Source organism: Camellia sinensis, chromosome 2 (assembly GCF_055761805.1).
Source record: "Camellia sinensis isolate YWXY chromosome 2, ASM5576180v1, whole genome shotgun sequence".
Lineage (NCBI taxonomy): Eukaryota > Viridiplantae > Streptophyta > Magnoliopsida > Ericales > Theaceae > Camellia > Camellia sinensis.
In genome coordinates, this window is record NC_138962.1 from 106,413,794 (window position 1) to 106,427,923 (window position 14,130).

Below are 14,130 nucleotides of genomic sequence, written 5' to 3' on the forward strand. Positions count from 1 at the left end.
ATCAAGACTTGAAATTGAATTTCTGGTGGCCGGGAATGAAGAAAGAAATTGCTGATTTTGTGTCAAAATGTCTTCATTGCCAACAAGTTAAAGCCGAACATCAACGACCCGCAGGTTTACTGCAACCCTTACCGATATCGGAGTGGAAATGGGAACATATTACCATGGATTTTATTGTTGGTTTACCTCGCTCCAGTAAAGGTATGGATTCAATTTGGGTTATTGTTGATAGATTGACTAAATCTGCTCATTTCTTACTTGTCAAAACAATTTATAATGCGGACAAATTGGCTATACTCTACATTGATGAGATTGTTAGATTGCATAGAGTGCCTGTGGCCATTGTTTCTGATAGGGACTCGAAGTTTACATCGAGATTTTGGCAAAGTCTACAGACAGCATTGAGTACTGAACTGAGACTGAGTAGTGCCTGCCATCCTCAGACAGATGGACAGTCAGAGAGAACCATCCAGACTCTAGAGGATTTACTGCGGATGTGTGTTCTTGATTTCCATGGAAATTGGGAAAGTCATCTACCATTGGCTGAATTCGCCTACAACAACAGTTTCCATTCAAGTATTGGTATGGCGCCTTTCGAGGCTTTGTATGGCAGAAAATGCCGACCTCTGATTTGCTGGGCAGAAGTTGGAGATGGGTCTTTGTTTGGGCCCAAGATTATACAAGAAACTACTGTAAAAGTGAAACTGATTCAACAGAGACTGAAAACCGCACAGAGTCGACAGAAAAGTTATGCGGATGTCCGAAGGCGAGACAAAGAGTACGAAGTAGGTGATCATGTTTTTGAGAAAGTGACACCGATGAAGTGCCAGACCCGTTTTGGGGTTAAAGGCAAGTTAGTGCCGAGATATGTCGGACCGTATGAGTTATTGAGAAAATCAATCCGGTGGCGTATCAAGTAGCGCTTCCTCCTGAAATGGAGCATATACATAACGTGTTCCATATTTCTATGTTGAGGGAATACCTTCGGGATCCCTTCCATGTGATTGAGCCTACCAGTGTAGTGCTAAGTGATGACTACACTTATGAAGAACGGCCTATTCAAATTGTAAACAGATGGATCAAGAAGTTGAGAAATAAAGAAATACCGTTAGTGAAAGTTGATTAGCAAAACCATGGTGGCGTGTATGCCACTTGGGAAAGGGAAGATGATATGATCAAAAGATATCCTGACTTGTTCCCACTGAATCTTGTTTTCTTCTAGAATGAAGGTAATTCGAGTTTGGAGGACCAAACTCTTTATAAGGAGAGGAGACTGTGACAACCCTCACTCATGTTTACTGATAATAACACTAATTAGTACTAATCGATGATTAAGTATGTTAATTGACTGACTGACTGAAATTCTGAATCGGTTGAATGATTATGCTAGTTTGAATGCAATTCTATCTGTTGACTGTTAAATTATCTGTTCATGTTTTATGCTTTAAACTGCAAATTGAAGGCCTCATCGGCGGCCGAATTTGAAATTGATTGATGTTTTGTGCTAATTAAGATTTATATGATTTTCTGGTATATTTAATTGAAATGTGATTTGGTATGATTAAATTAGATTTAATAAAGCTAAATTACAAAAGTTGGACCTATCTACGAATTTGCCACTTAGTGGATTAATCTAGGACCCTTTTGTTGAATTGAAGCTTGTATCCTGCATGCATGTACATATTGTGAAGTTTTAAGGTTGTTTCCATGGGAAATCTTACATGCATGTTTACATTTTGGTTCTAGTCCATGAATTCATCTTGATTTTGAAGGAATTGGCTCTTTGGAGCAAGTATTTGAAGCCTTGGAGTTGTTTAAATCCATGCATGTTACATTTAAATTATGTTCTTGAAGTTTTGTTTGAAAATGAGCTTAATTGACTCACCTTTGGGCCTTGATTTTACAAATTGAGCTTTGAATCATGTTCTATTATGAGTTTTGAAGTGTTTTCCAAAAAATTAGCCCATAAGGATCGAATTTGATGTATTGAAACTTGAGTTTGAGCTTGAAGTTCAAATCTGGAAACTCCAGATTTTGGACTCTCGCTCGAGCGAGGTAAGTGGCGCTCGAGCGGGAAATTCGTGCATCCAGCACTTTTGTTGTGTTTACAGTCCGCTCGGGCGGGGTTTTGCACGCTCGAGCGGGTACTTGTGTCACACGCTCGAGCGGGTGTCGAGCGCCCATCGAGCGTGATTTTCACACATCCAGTACTTTTGCAGTCCGCTCGAGCGGAAAAGTTTAAGCTCGAGCGGAGGCTTTTGTTTGCATGTCCGCTCGAGCGGGGTAAGTGACGCTCGAGCGAGACCTCTGTTTTCTGAAAATTCTGAAAATGTTTTTAAAGTACATCTTTGCATCCTCATTCCATCCTAGGCACTCTTAGGCCTAGTTTAAGGCATCTTAATGAGGATATTGTTGTAAAACCACACTGAGTCAAGATAGGGATTAAGTTATTATTTTCCAACTGTGTAGCTTAGTGTGTGTTCACTCTGTAACTGTGTAGGGTTGTCATCCGAGGATGCGTACTAGCTTATCTATAGCCCAGAACTCTGTGAGTAACAATGTTGTAAAGATATGTTCAATTGAGATTATTTTCTGAACAATGACTGTACTGTTTTATGAAATGACACTGTTTACTGAATGAATGTTTGTCCTATTTGTGAACTGTATTTGTGGCATCCATAGCAATTTACTGTTACTGACTGCTACTGTTACAGAGATCTCTGTCGGTTCCCATGTTTGGAACCATTACTGATGGCCATCATTGACTGTTCGGTCTGTTAAGACCTACTGTACTGTTTTGCTATTGGGTGTACCACATATGACTATTATAGTTTTTGAATGACTGTTATGGCCTGAAATATGAGCCACAAACTGAATGACTGATATACTGTTTAAATGACTGTTTTCAATACTGAAAAGACATTCATTCTTAACCTCTTTACGCATATGTTATTCACTGGGCTTTAGCTCACTACTCATATATATATATAGGTGTTCAGGCACTGGACCGTTGCTAGAAGCGTCAGGGTAAGCTCTCGTTTTGTCAAAGCCAACCACCGTGCCTCACTGCGAGGTTCCAAGTCCTTCAAGCTAGGGCTTTTGGGGTGTTTTAGTTTTTTCCCTTTTTGTATCTGTTTTATAATTACTGTATAGACTGAATGATGTCGTACTGTACTGTTCTAATAGGGATTGAGTCCCTGTCCTGAATGATGTATATATTGTACATACTGTTTTGGTACTGATTGTATATATATATATATATATGAAAAGTCTTTTTCCATACAGACTGTCACAGCTCATCTGACATTTTTTAATTACTGTTTTGGCTTCCGCAAGCCCCTGTACTCTGTATTACTGTATTACTGTTAAGCAGGCCTTCGGTAATCTCGGAATACTAGCCGGTTACGGTGCTAAACCCATAGGGGCGGGTTTGGGTCGTGACAGGAACTTTTACGTAAGGCACGGTGGTTAGCTTGACAGAACAGATCCAGACTTGAAGTCCTAAGTTTGGTTGCGCGCCTGATCACCTACATACATATATAAAATAATGAGCTAGAGCCCAGTGAATAACAATGGAGTAAAGGTTTTGATGAATGATGTCCATAACAGATTCAAAAATCAGAATTTAGATCAGAAACAGATTCATATACTTATTCAGATTTGTTAACAGTCATTCGTGATACATTTATTAAGTAACAGATCAAATTGGTCATAAAGACCTACGTGCACAGTACTTGGTCATATAGACCCATATTCACATGGAATGGTCATTAAGACCCACGTGCAGAGTAAATGATTATGCATAATCAGTTTTATGAATGAAACCCGTGTGAAACCCTGGTACTAGGTAGCAGATAGCACATGACAGATTCACATGATGCTAAGGATGTCACGAATACATTTTAAAAAATTGGGCATTCATTCATGATTCACAAATAGCATTTCAAAAAATAGATCATATCATATCAGTTGAAAAATACTTATAGTCAACATAGCTTTACAGAGTTGTTACTCACAAATAGTGCCAGAAACAAAACAGACGGAGTAGACTGATCACAGACGATAACACGTGGCCTACACAAACACGCGACAGATACACATTGAAACACACGCTCGAAAAACACTGGACTTATTTCACTTCATTCTTAGTGTGTTTCTAATTCATTTCATGATTATAGATTAAACCATGGCTTAAGAATGCCTAAGATGGAATGAGGATGCAATTATGCACTTTGAAACATTTTGAAAAATTTCAAAAAACAGGGCAGTTCGCTCGAGCGGTCTGCAAAGTCTGGAAAAGTACTAGGAGCTCTCATTTCACACTCGAGTCAACTTTTGGTTGCTTGAGCCAAGGTTCAAAGAAAGGGTGGTCACTTGAGCGGTCTTTTGGTCGCTCGAGCCAACCATCAATCTCTGCAAAACTTCTGAGAGCTCGAAATTTATGCTTAAGCGACAGTTTGGTTGCTCAAGCGATGCGACCAAATTCTGGAAATTTCAGATTTTAGTTCCAAGTTGAAAGTCCAATTTCAAAGCTTCAAAGTTTGTTCTTTTGGGCCAAAACTTGAGAAAACTCTTTAAAATTTGTATAACATTATGAATTGAAGATCATTTCACAAACTCAAGGGCCGAAAGTATGTCAATTATTCAAAGTCAAACTTGAAACTTCATGTATAACACATGCATGCTTTTTTTTGAGCTCAAAATTTCCAAGACATGAATAAATGAAGTGTTTTCATGTAAAATCATGGTGAACTCTCAATATATAGCCAAAATATGCACTTACATGTAAGAATTTGTGAAAATAAAACCCAAAAATCGTGAATTATGCACGCAATGTATGAATTGATCTCATTTCTATCTTCTAAGCTCAATCCTTGTTTTTTCACTCGCTAAATTCTCTTGAATTCACATGTCATCTAACTCCATGTCATAAATTTAGAGTTGATTTCTTACCTAGAAGCTTTAATTGCCTTGGATTCTAGCAAATCTTGCTTGCTTTCTCCAACTTCCTTCACTTTTCTAGCATTTCTCCTAGCTTGATCTCAATTACTCTTCAAAATTGGCTCTAATCTCTCTCTTCTCTCTCTCTCACGGTTTAGAGGTCACAAAGATGGTGAAATGTATGTGTATACGATGGTCTAGAAGTCACTAGTGCCTTATATGGGCTTGCTTTACATTAGGCTAATTAAGTGTGATTAGTTCTAATTAATTTATTCTAATTTTTTGATTCCGAATAGAATTCCAATTAAACTTACCATAAAATCCTAAAAATCCTAAATAACACGTGAACCTAACCAATTTCGTGTTTGGATGTCGATAAGGCCTTCAATTCGCATGTCGAAACGGAAATTCAAACAGATATTCCTACATCAGACATATATGATCACAAATAACACATGAAATGCACAATTAACACAGGATTTCATCTAATCACTTGATTGACGTTCTTAATTTTGGATTAGTAGCTAATCATGGAGTGGAGTTGTTACATTCTTCCCCATTTAAACAGTTTGGTCCTTCAAACTTTAAGCACCTTCATGTCAGAAGAACATCGAGTCTAGTGGAAACAATTCTGGATATCTTTTCATCATATCTTCCTCCGTTTCCCACGTTGCATAGGTTCATCAATGTTGTTGCCAATCAACTTTGACCAACGAAATTTCTTTGTTTCTCAATCTTTTAATCCAATAGTTGACAATATGTATTGGTCATTCTTCATAAGTATAGTCGTCTTTCAAAAACACGTGAGTTGGCTCCATAACATATAATGGATCTTTGTCAAATACAATAGATGCCAGCACCCCATGTAGTCTCACAATCTCATTCACATAGATGTTAGCCAATTTATCCGCATTATAAAAAGTTTTGACAGGTAAAAAGTGAGTAGACTTAGTCAAATGATCAACAATAACCCAGATAAAGTCCACACCTCTAGATGAACAAAGTAGACCGATAATGAAGCCCATCGTAATATGCTCACATTTCCATTCCGGTATTGGAAGTGGATGAAACAATCCAGTGGGTCGTTGATATTCGGTTTTCACTTGTTGGCAATGCAAACACTTTGCGACAAAATCAGCAATATACTTCTCCATTCTAGGCCACAAAAAATGTTGTTTCAAGTCATGGTACATTTTCGTGTTTCCCGGATGCATAGGAAATTTAGAGTTGTAGGCCTCAATCATAATACGTTTTCTCAGCTCTGAACAATCTGGTACACAAAAGCCTACCATGAAATTGCAATACATTAATTTTAACTGTAAATCCCTGTCTTGGCTTAAAGTCAATTTCTTCCACAATCTTTTTTAGAAATTCATCTTCTAATTGCTTTTCCTTAACTTCCTCAATAATTGCTGGCTGTGCAGAAATAACAGCTAAGACTCCACCCTATTCACGCAAAACAATTTCAATTTCATTTCTGTCTAAGTCACACAACAATTCTTTCCGATCGGTGAGCAAACATGCCAAATTCGCAATGGATTTTCTTTCATATTTGTAAATAGTCATATGTGGTACATCCATTAGCTAATAGATCTGATTGGTCATAAAGACCCACGTGCACAGTACTTGGTCATATAGATCCATATTCACATGAGATGATCATTAAGACCCACGTGCAGAGTAAATGATTATGCATAATCAGTTCCATGAATGGAACCCGCGTGAAACCCTGGTACTAGGTAACATATAACACATGACAGATGCACATGATGCTAAGGATGCCACGAATACATTTCAGAAAATTGGACATTCATTCATGATTCACAAAATAGCATTTCAAAAAATAGATCATGTGATATCAGTCGAAAAATACTTATAGTCAACATAGTTTTACAGAGTTGTTACTCACAGATAGCACCAAAAGCAAAACAGACAGAGCAAACTAATCAAGTGGACGATAACGTGCGACCTACATGAACACGTTACAGATGTACACATTGAAACACACGCTCAGAAAACACTTGACTTATTTCACTTTGTTCTTGGTGTGTTTCTAATTCATTTCCTCATGATTATAGCTTAAACCATGGCTTAAAATGCCTAAGATGGAATGAGGATGCAATTATGCACTTTGAAACATTTTGCAAAATTTTAAAAAATATGGCAATTCGCTCGAGCGAAGCTTTGGTCACTTGAGTGGTCTGCAAAGTCTGCAAAAGTACTGGGAGCTCTCATTTCAAGCTTGAGCTAACTTTTGGTCGCTCAAGCCAAGGTTCAAAACAAAGGGTGGTCGCTCAAGCAGTCTTTTGGTCGCTTAAGCAAACCATCAATCTCTGCAAAATTTCTGAGAGCTCGAAATTTATGCTCGAACGACGGTTTGTTCACTTGAGCGATATGATCAAATTCTGGAATTTCAAGATTTCAATTCCAAGTTCAAAGTCCAATTTCAAAGCTTCAAAGTTCATTCTTTTGGGCCAAAACTTAAGAAAACTCTTGAAATTTTGTACAACATTATGAATTGAAGATCATTTTGCAAACTCAAGGCCCGAAAGTATGTCAATTATTCAAAGTCAAACTTGAAACTTCATGTATAACACATGCATTGTTTTGAGTTCAAAACTTCTAAGACATGAATAAATAAGTGTTTTCATGTAAAATCATGGTGAACTCTCAAGATATAGCCAAAATATGCACTTACATGTAAGAATTTGTGAAAATAGAACTCAAAAATCATGCATTATGCATGCAATGCATGAATTGATCTCAATTCTATCTTCTAAGCTCAATCCTTGTTTTTTTCTCGCTAAATTCTCTTGAATTCACATGTCATCTAACTCAATGTCATAAATTTAGAGTTGATTTCTTACCTAGAAGCTTTAATTCCCTTGGATTCTAGCAAATCTTGTTTGCTTCCTCCAATTTCCTTCACTTTTCTAACAATTCTCCTAGATTGATCTCAATTCTTCTTCAAAATTAGCTCTAATCTCTATCTTCTCTCTCTCTCTCTCTCTCTCTCTCTCTCTCTCTCTCTCTCTCTCTCTCTCGGCTTAGAGCTCACAAAGATGATAAAATGTATGTTTATATAATGGTCTAGAAGTCACTAGTGCCTTATATAGGCTTGATTAACATTAGGCCAATTAAGTGTGATTAGTCTAATTAATTTATTCTAATTATTTGATTTTGAATCGAATTCCAATTAAACTAACCATAAAATCCTAAAAATCCTAAATAACACGTGAACCTAATCAATTTTATGTTTGGATGCTGATAAGGCCTTCAATTCGCATGTCGAAACGGAAATTCAAAGAGATATTCCTACGTCAGACATATATGATCACAAATAACACATGAAATGCACAATTAACACATGATTTCATCTAATCATTTGATTAATGTTCTTAATTATGGATTAGTAGCTAATCATGGAGTGGGGTTGTTACAAAGATCTAGCCAGACTCAGATTTCCTTGAGTCGGTCGTAGAGTAGAGGACCACCTTTTTGCTTTAAGTGTAGATAGATGGGCCATGTTAGGTGTCGTTGCCCTTCGCGTGGGTAGGGTTTGTCTTAGCAGTCTAGACAGGGACGATTGTGATGTGGTGTTTTGGTGAAGATTTTTGTGTTTTGGTATTGTGATGCACTTTTCCTTGTAAGTAGGGCTTTGTGCCGACATATGTTATATATGTATATGCATGTGTATTTTTGGAACCCAACTGTGTAGTAATGTAATTAAACCTTGGAACTTGTTTCTATTAGGAAGTGCTATAAAAATTTATAAATCTTAACATTTTGTTGTAATTGTTTCTATTCCCTGAATGAAGCATATATTGACTTATAAGCCTTACATTGAATTAAAGTGTTTATGAAAAGTGGGAGTTGTATGATTTAAAAGGGGTATAGTTGGGATGACTTGGAAAAGGTGTGAGAATTGTGATGTTATTATAAGCTAGAAGTTATGTATAGGTAAAGAGGGGGTTTGCGATATTCAAGTATTGAGTGACATGGTCAAGGCGTGTTCAGGATTCATGAGTATGAAAGGAACTTAATAGCTAGATGCTAGAAGTGATTCTTAGGAGGAAGTATGGGTTGTGTTTTGAAGTAACAGGTATATTGTGGACCACGATTGTCTATGTGGTTCGAAATAGATGGAGTTTTATTGACCTTATAGGTCTTGTTTCATGCAAAAAGGGAAGGGTGTTACCTTATCAGCATAAGAGTGATAGGATTATTGGAAACATTGCTATCGTGATATATATATATATATATATATATTTTAGGAATACAGTGAGATTCTAGAAGCGTGGGGAATGGTGTGGGGAGCTCCATCTCGGAGTAAACGATCAAGGGCAACCTGTGGATGTTTGAGAGTCAAAATTAAAGTTTTACTGAGTAGTTAGCTGATTGGTTAATATTAGGGTTTGGTTGACAAATAGTCACTTTAGAATGGTTGAATATGAGTAAAGTGACAAGTTTAAGAAATGTCTTGGAAGGGTTTTGTGAGTGTTGAGTCTCTTATATATAGTGGTGAGGCTCGGGTGAAGCTTGTCTCGAGTTGATGGAAACTCCTCGGGTTGGGGGTGGAAACATTGTAACCTTCTTAGTTATGCCTGTACTTTGTGCCTTGTGTGAATGATAAGTGATGATAGTGGTTATGAGTTACAAGATTTGGCTTTAGGAAATTCAACTTAAACTCATATGTGATGTCGATGTGTGCTGAACCCCAAATATGGCAATTGGTGTTGGTTAGCATGTCGAAGTTTGAACTGCGACAGTGGTTACTTGGTAAGTTGGTCTAAGTCTCATAGAGAAGATTGATCCTTGCGGTCACTTCCTTTGACGAGACTTAAGGATTGGTTTGGTATAGTTGGGTTTGGTATAGTTGGGTCTGTTTTGGTTTGGTTTGAAACTGGTGGTTTCAATGAGTTCCATTCGAAGATAATTGACACTTAGTCCACTTGGGAATTGTTTTGGTTCAAATAAATAGTGGTGCGGTTGAGTGGTATTGAGGATGTTGAGTTTTGCTTGTGTATATATGTTATTGGTGTGAATTTGTGGAATTCCTCAAGTTGGGATAACGTGTTAGAATCTAGATTGTTACAAGCACACTCGTGCCGATGTGTATTATTGATTATTTGTGTTGATGTTTGTAATGGTTAGGAACTTTTGACTTTTGGGAAGTCGTATGTGTTGTATTATTCCACAGATGCATCGTGATCGTTTATATTCGTTGTTATTACAAGTATGCATGGCAAATGTGTTGTGATGTCATTGGATGGGTGACGGAGGTCATTGGGTGATGGTTGGAATTCACCGGGTAAATGTTGAGAATAATTTAGAAAATGAAAATGTCTTTTCCTTGTATTGTGACATGGAATAGCACAGTTAAACTGGATGCTAAAGATTTAATCTAAGTTGCGTTAATAAATAGCTTGTTGAATTGAGTGGAAACTAACTATGGATGAGTCTTATGGATGTAACTGGTTTAGTATTCTAAATAGCGCCTTCCATTTCAAAAAAAAAAAAAAAAAAAAAGTTTATGAAAATTATGGATTGCAGTGTGTTTTGATGGTGAATGGTAGAAGTTGGAATACCTTTTGAGAAAAAAAAACTACGTATAAACATGAACGATTTTCACTGTTTTACTTTTAAATGCTGGGTTGTATAAAGAATTGGTGATGTTGCTAAGTGTGAGGCTATCTGGGATTATTGTATTGGGTCGTGCATTGTAGTGTATCATTTGTTTTTTCCAGTGTTGGCTGTGTTTCTGATTTTATGGTGGTTTTCTTTTCCTTTGAAATTGGGTTTTGGTTATTCGATGGTTGTTGTGTGTGCTATTGTTAGTGGGGAGTTGTTGTTGTCCTTGGGAGTACAATGGTTAGTGTTATCCCTTATCTCTTGGACCTCGATGAGTATGTAGGTTGAAAGAGCATTTGTAATTTTTTCCTAGTGATTCTTCTTGTTCAGGTGTCTTTAGGGCACCGAGGTACTAAACCATAATTTGGGAACTTATATTGAGAGACCAACTGCTACCTGAGACACATTGAGGCAAGGGAGAGTCTTCGCACTCGTCCCAGGTGACACGTGAAATACTGAAGTCGTTGTCTCATATACTATCTCTATATGTAATCAAGATGCTTTTGTGTTAATTGATTCCAGATCAACACATTCTGATGTGTCTACTACATTTGCATCTAGATTGAATAGACCTTTAGAATCATTGTCATACATGTTGTGTGTATCTGCTCCATCTGGGGAGTCTGTATTGTGTACATCTGTGTACCGTGTTTGTGATATGCATATTGGGAGTGTTACTTTATATATGGATTTGTTACCTTTGGATATTAGACATTTTGATATAATTTTGGGAATGGACTGGTTATCAAAGTATTGTGCCATTATTGATTGTGTAACAAAACAAGCTATGTTTAGACCTCCAGGACATGATGAGTTTGTGTTTGTGGGTAATGATGTAGTACCTCCGCCTTATCTGATTTCAACAATGAAAGCATATAAACTGCTTAGGAAAAGGTGTTAGGGTTACCTATGTAGTATAATGACTGAGCAACTTATGAATGTTGAATTAAAGAGTATTCTTGTTGTTAGAGAACTTCCGAATGCATTTCTTGAAAAATTACCAGGGGAATTGGCTAACAGAGAAATAAAGTTTACTATTGATGTTGTACTAGGAACCCAACCTATCTCAAAAACTCCTTACAGAATGTCTATTGTTGAAATGAAAGAGCTGAAAGAACAGTTACAAGATTTGTTTGATAAGGGTTTTATTAGACTGAGTACTTTGCCTTGGGGTGTGCCGGTATTTTTTGTGAAAAAGAAAGATGGGACTGCACGATTATGTATTGACTATCGGGAATTGAATAAGGTAACGATCAAGAACAAATACCCTATACCCTTTGCCCTGTATTGATGATTTGTTTGATCAGTTGCAAGGATCACAAGTAATTTTGAAAATTGATCTGAGATCCGGGTACAGCCAATTGAAAGTGAAAACAGAAGATGTTGAGAAAATTGCATTCTGGACAAGGTATGGTCACTACGAATTTCTTGTTATGCCATTTGGAGTGACTAATGCACCTGTAGCATTTATGGATCTTATGAATCAAATTTGTAAGTCCTATCTTGATGAATTTGTCGTGGTCTTTATCGATGATATTTTGATATATTCAAAGAGTAGAACTGAACACAAACAACACCTAAGAACTGTTTTGCAAACACTTAGAGAAAAGAAGTTATTTTCTAAACTAAAGAAATGTGAATTCTAGTTAGATGACATTGTGTTTCTAGGCCATATTATTAACAAAAATGAAATTTCAATGGATCCATAGAAAATTGAGGCAATTGTGAACTAGCCTACATCGACAAATGTAACGGAAGTTTGAAGCTTCATGGGCTTAGCAGGGTACTACAGACGGTTTGTAAAAGACTTCTCCAAGATAGTTGTGCCATTTACCCAACTAACATGCAAGGGATAACTGTTTGAATGGAATGATGAAAGGGAATATGCCTTCCAAGAACTGAAGACAAGATTGACTATTGCACCAGTTTTAACATTGCCCACAAGTACGGAAGATTTTGTGATATTTAGTGATACTTCTTACAAAGGTTTAGGTTGTGTGTTAATGCAGACTGGAAGAGTGATTGCTTATGCCTCCCGACAATTGAGACCACATGAAAAGAATTACCTAACACATGACCTAGAATTGGCTGCAGTTGTGTTTGCTTTAAAAATTTGGCAGCATTACCTGTATGGGACGAAATGTGAAGTTTACAAGTATCACAAAAGTTTAAAGTACTTCTTACCCAAAAAGAATTGAACATGCGGCAAAGAAGATGGCTCGAGTTGATAAAAGATTATAATCTTCAGATTCAGTATCACCAGGGAAAGGCTAATATAGTTACCGATGCCTTGAGTAGAAATTAACGGGGAACTTAGCTTGCCTACTCACTACACAAAAATACCTTCTGCAAGACTTTGAAAGATTAGAAATTGAAGTGTTATTACATGAACAGAGTGGAATGATAGCCGTCGTTATAGCTCAGCTGGCAATTATTAATGAGATCAAGCAAAGGCAAAGGGAGGATGAATTCCTCAAAAAGGTGATTGATGAGTTTGAAGTGAATCCGAAACTGGGGTATAGTGTTGAGAATGAAGTGTTAAAATTTCGAAATAGATTGTATGTTCCGAACATCTCTAATTTAAAGAAGAGAATTCTAGATGATGCCCATAAGTCGAAATTTGCCATGCATCTGGGTAACAACAAGATGTATCGAGACTTGAAATAGAACTACTAGTGGCCTAATATGAAATGGGAAATTGCAGAGTATGTATGCAAGTGCCTTCAGTGTCAGCAAGTCAAAGCTGAACACCAGAAACCAGCCGGTCTACTTTAACCTCTCCCTATTCCAAAATGGAAATGAAAGCATATAACTATGGATTTTATTGTTGGTCTTCCTCGAACTCCGAGAGGTATGAACTCTATATGGGTTATTGTTGATAGACTGACTAAATATGCACATTTTCTTCCTGTTAGAACTAGTTATGATGCATATAGATTGGCTATCATTTATATTGATGAAATTGTCTGTCTACATGGAGTGCCGGTGTCTATTGTCTCGGATAAAGATCTGAAGTTTGTATCTAGATTATGGAAAAGTTTACAATGGGCAATGGGAACAGAACTAGTTTAGCACTGCATTCCATCCATAAACTTATGGGAAATCAGAACGGACCATACAGACTCTGGAAGATATGCTCAGAATGTGTGCCTTGGATTTTTAGGGGAGTTGAGAGGACTACTTACCGTTGGCCGAATTTGTGTATAACAATAGTTTCCACTCCTGTATTTGTATGGCATCGTATGAAGCCTTGTATGGCAGAAAATATACGTCTCCAATATGCTGGACTGAAGTTGGGGATGGAATCTTGCTTGGGCCCGAGATTGTACAGATGACTACTGAAAAGATCAAAGGTATTCAGCAAAGGCTCAAAACTGCTCAAAGCCGACAAAAGAGCTATGCGGATGTTAGAAGAAGTCCACTCGAATATGAAGTTGGTGACCATGGCTTTATTCATGTCATCCCGATGAAGAGCCAGCCAAGATTTGGTAAGAAGGGTAAATTGTCACCCCTTTACAACGGGCCATTTTAAATTCTGGAGATACTTGATTCAATTAC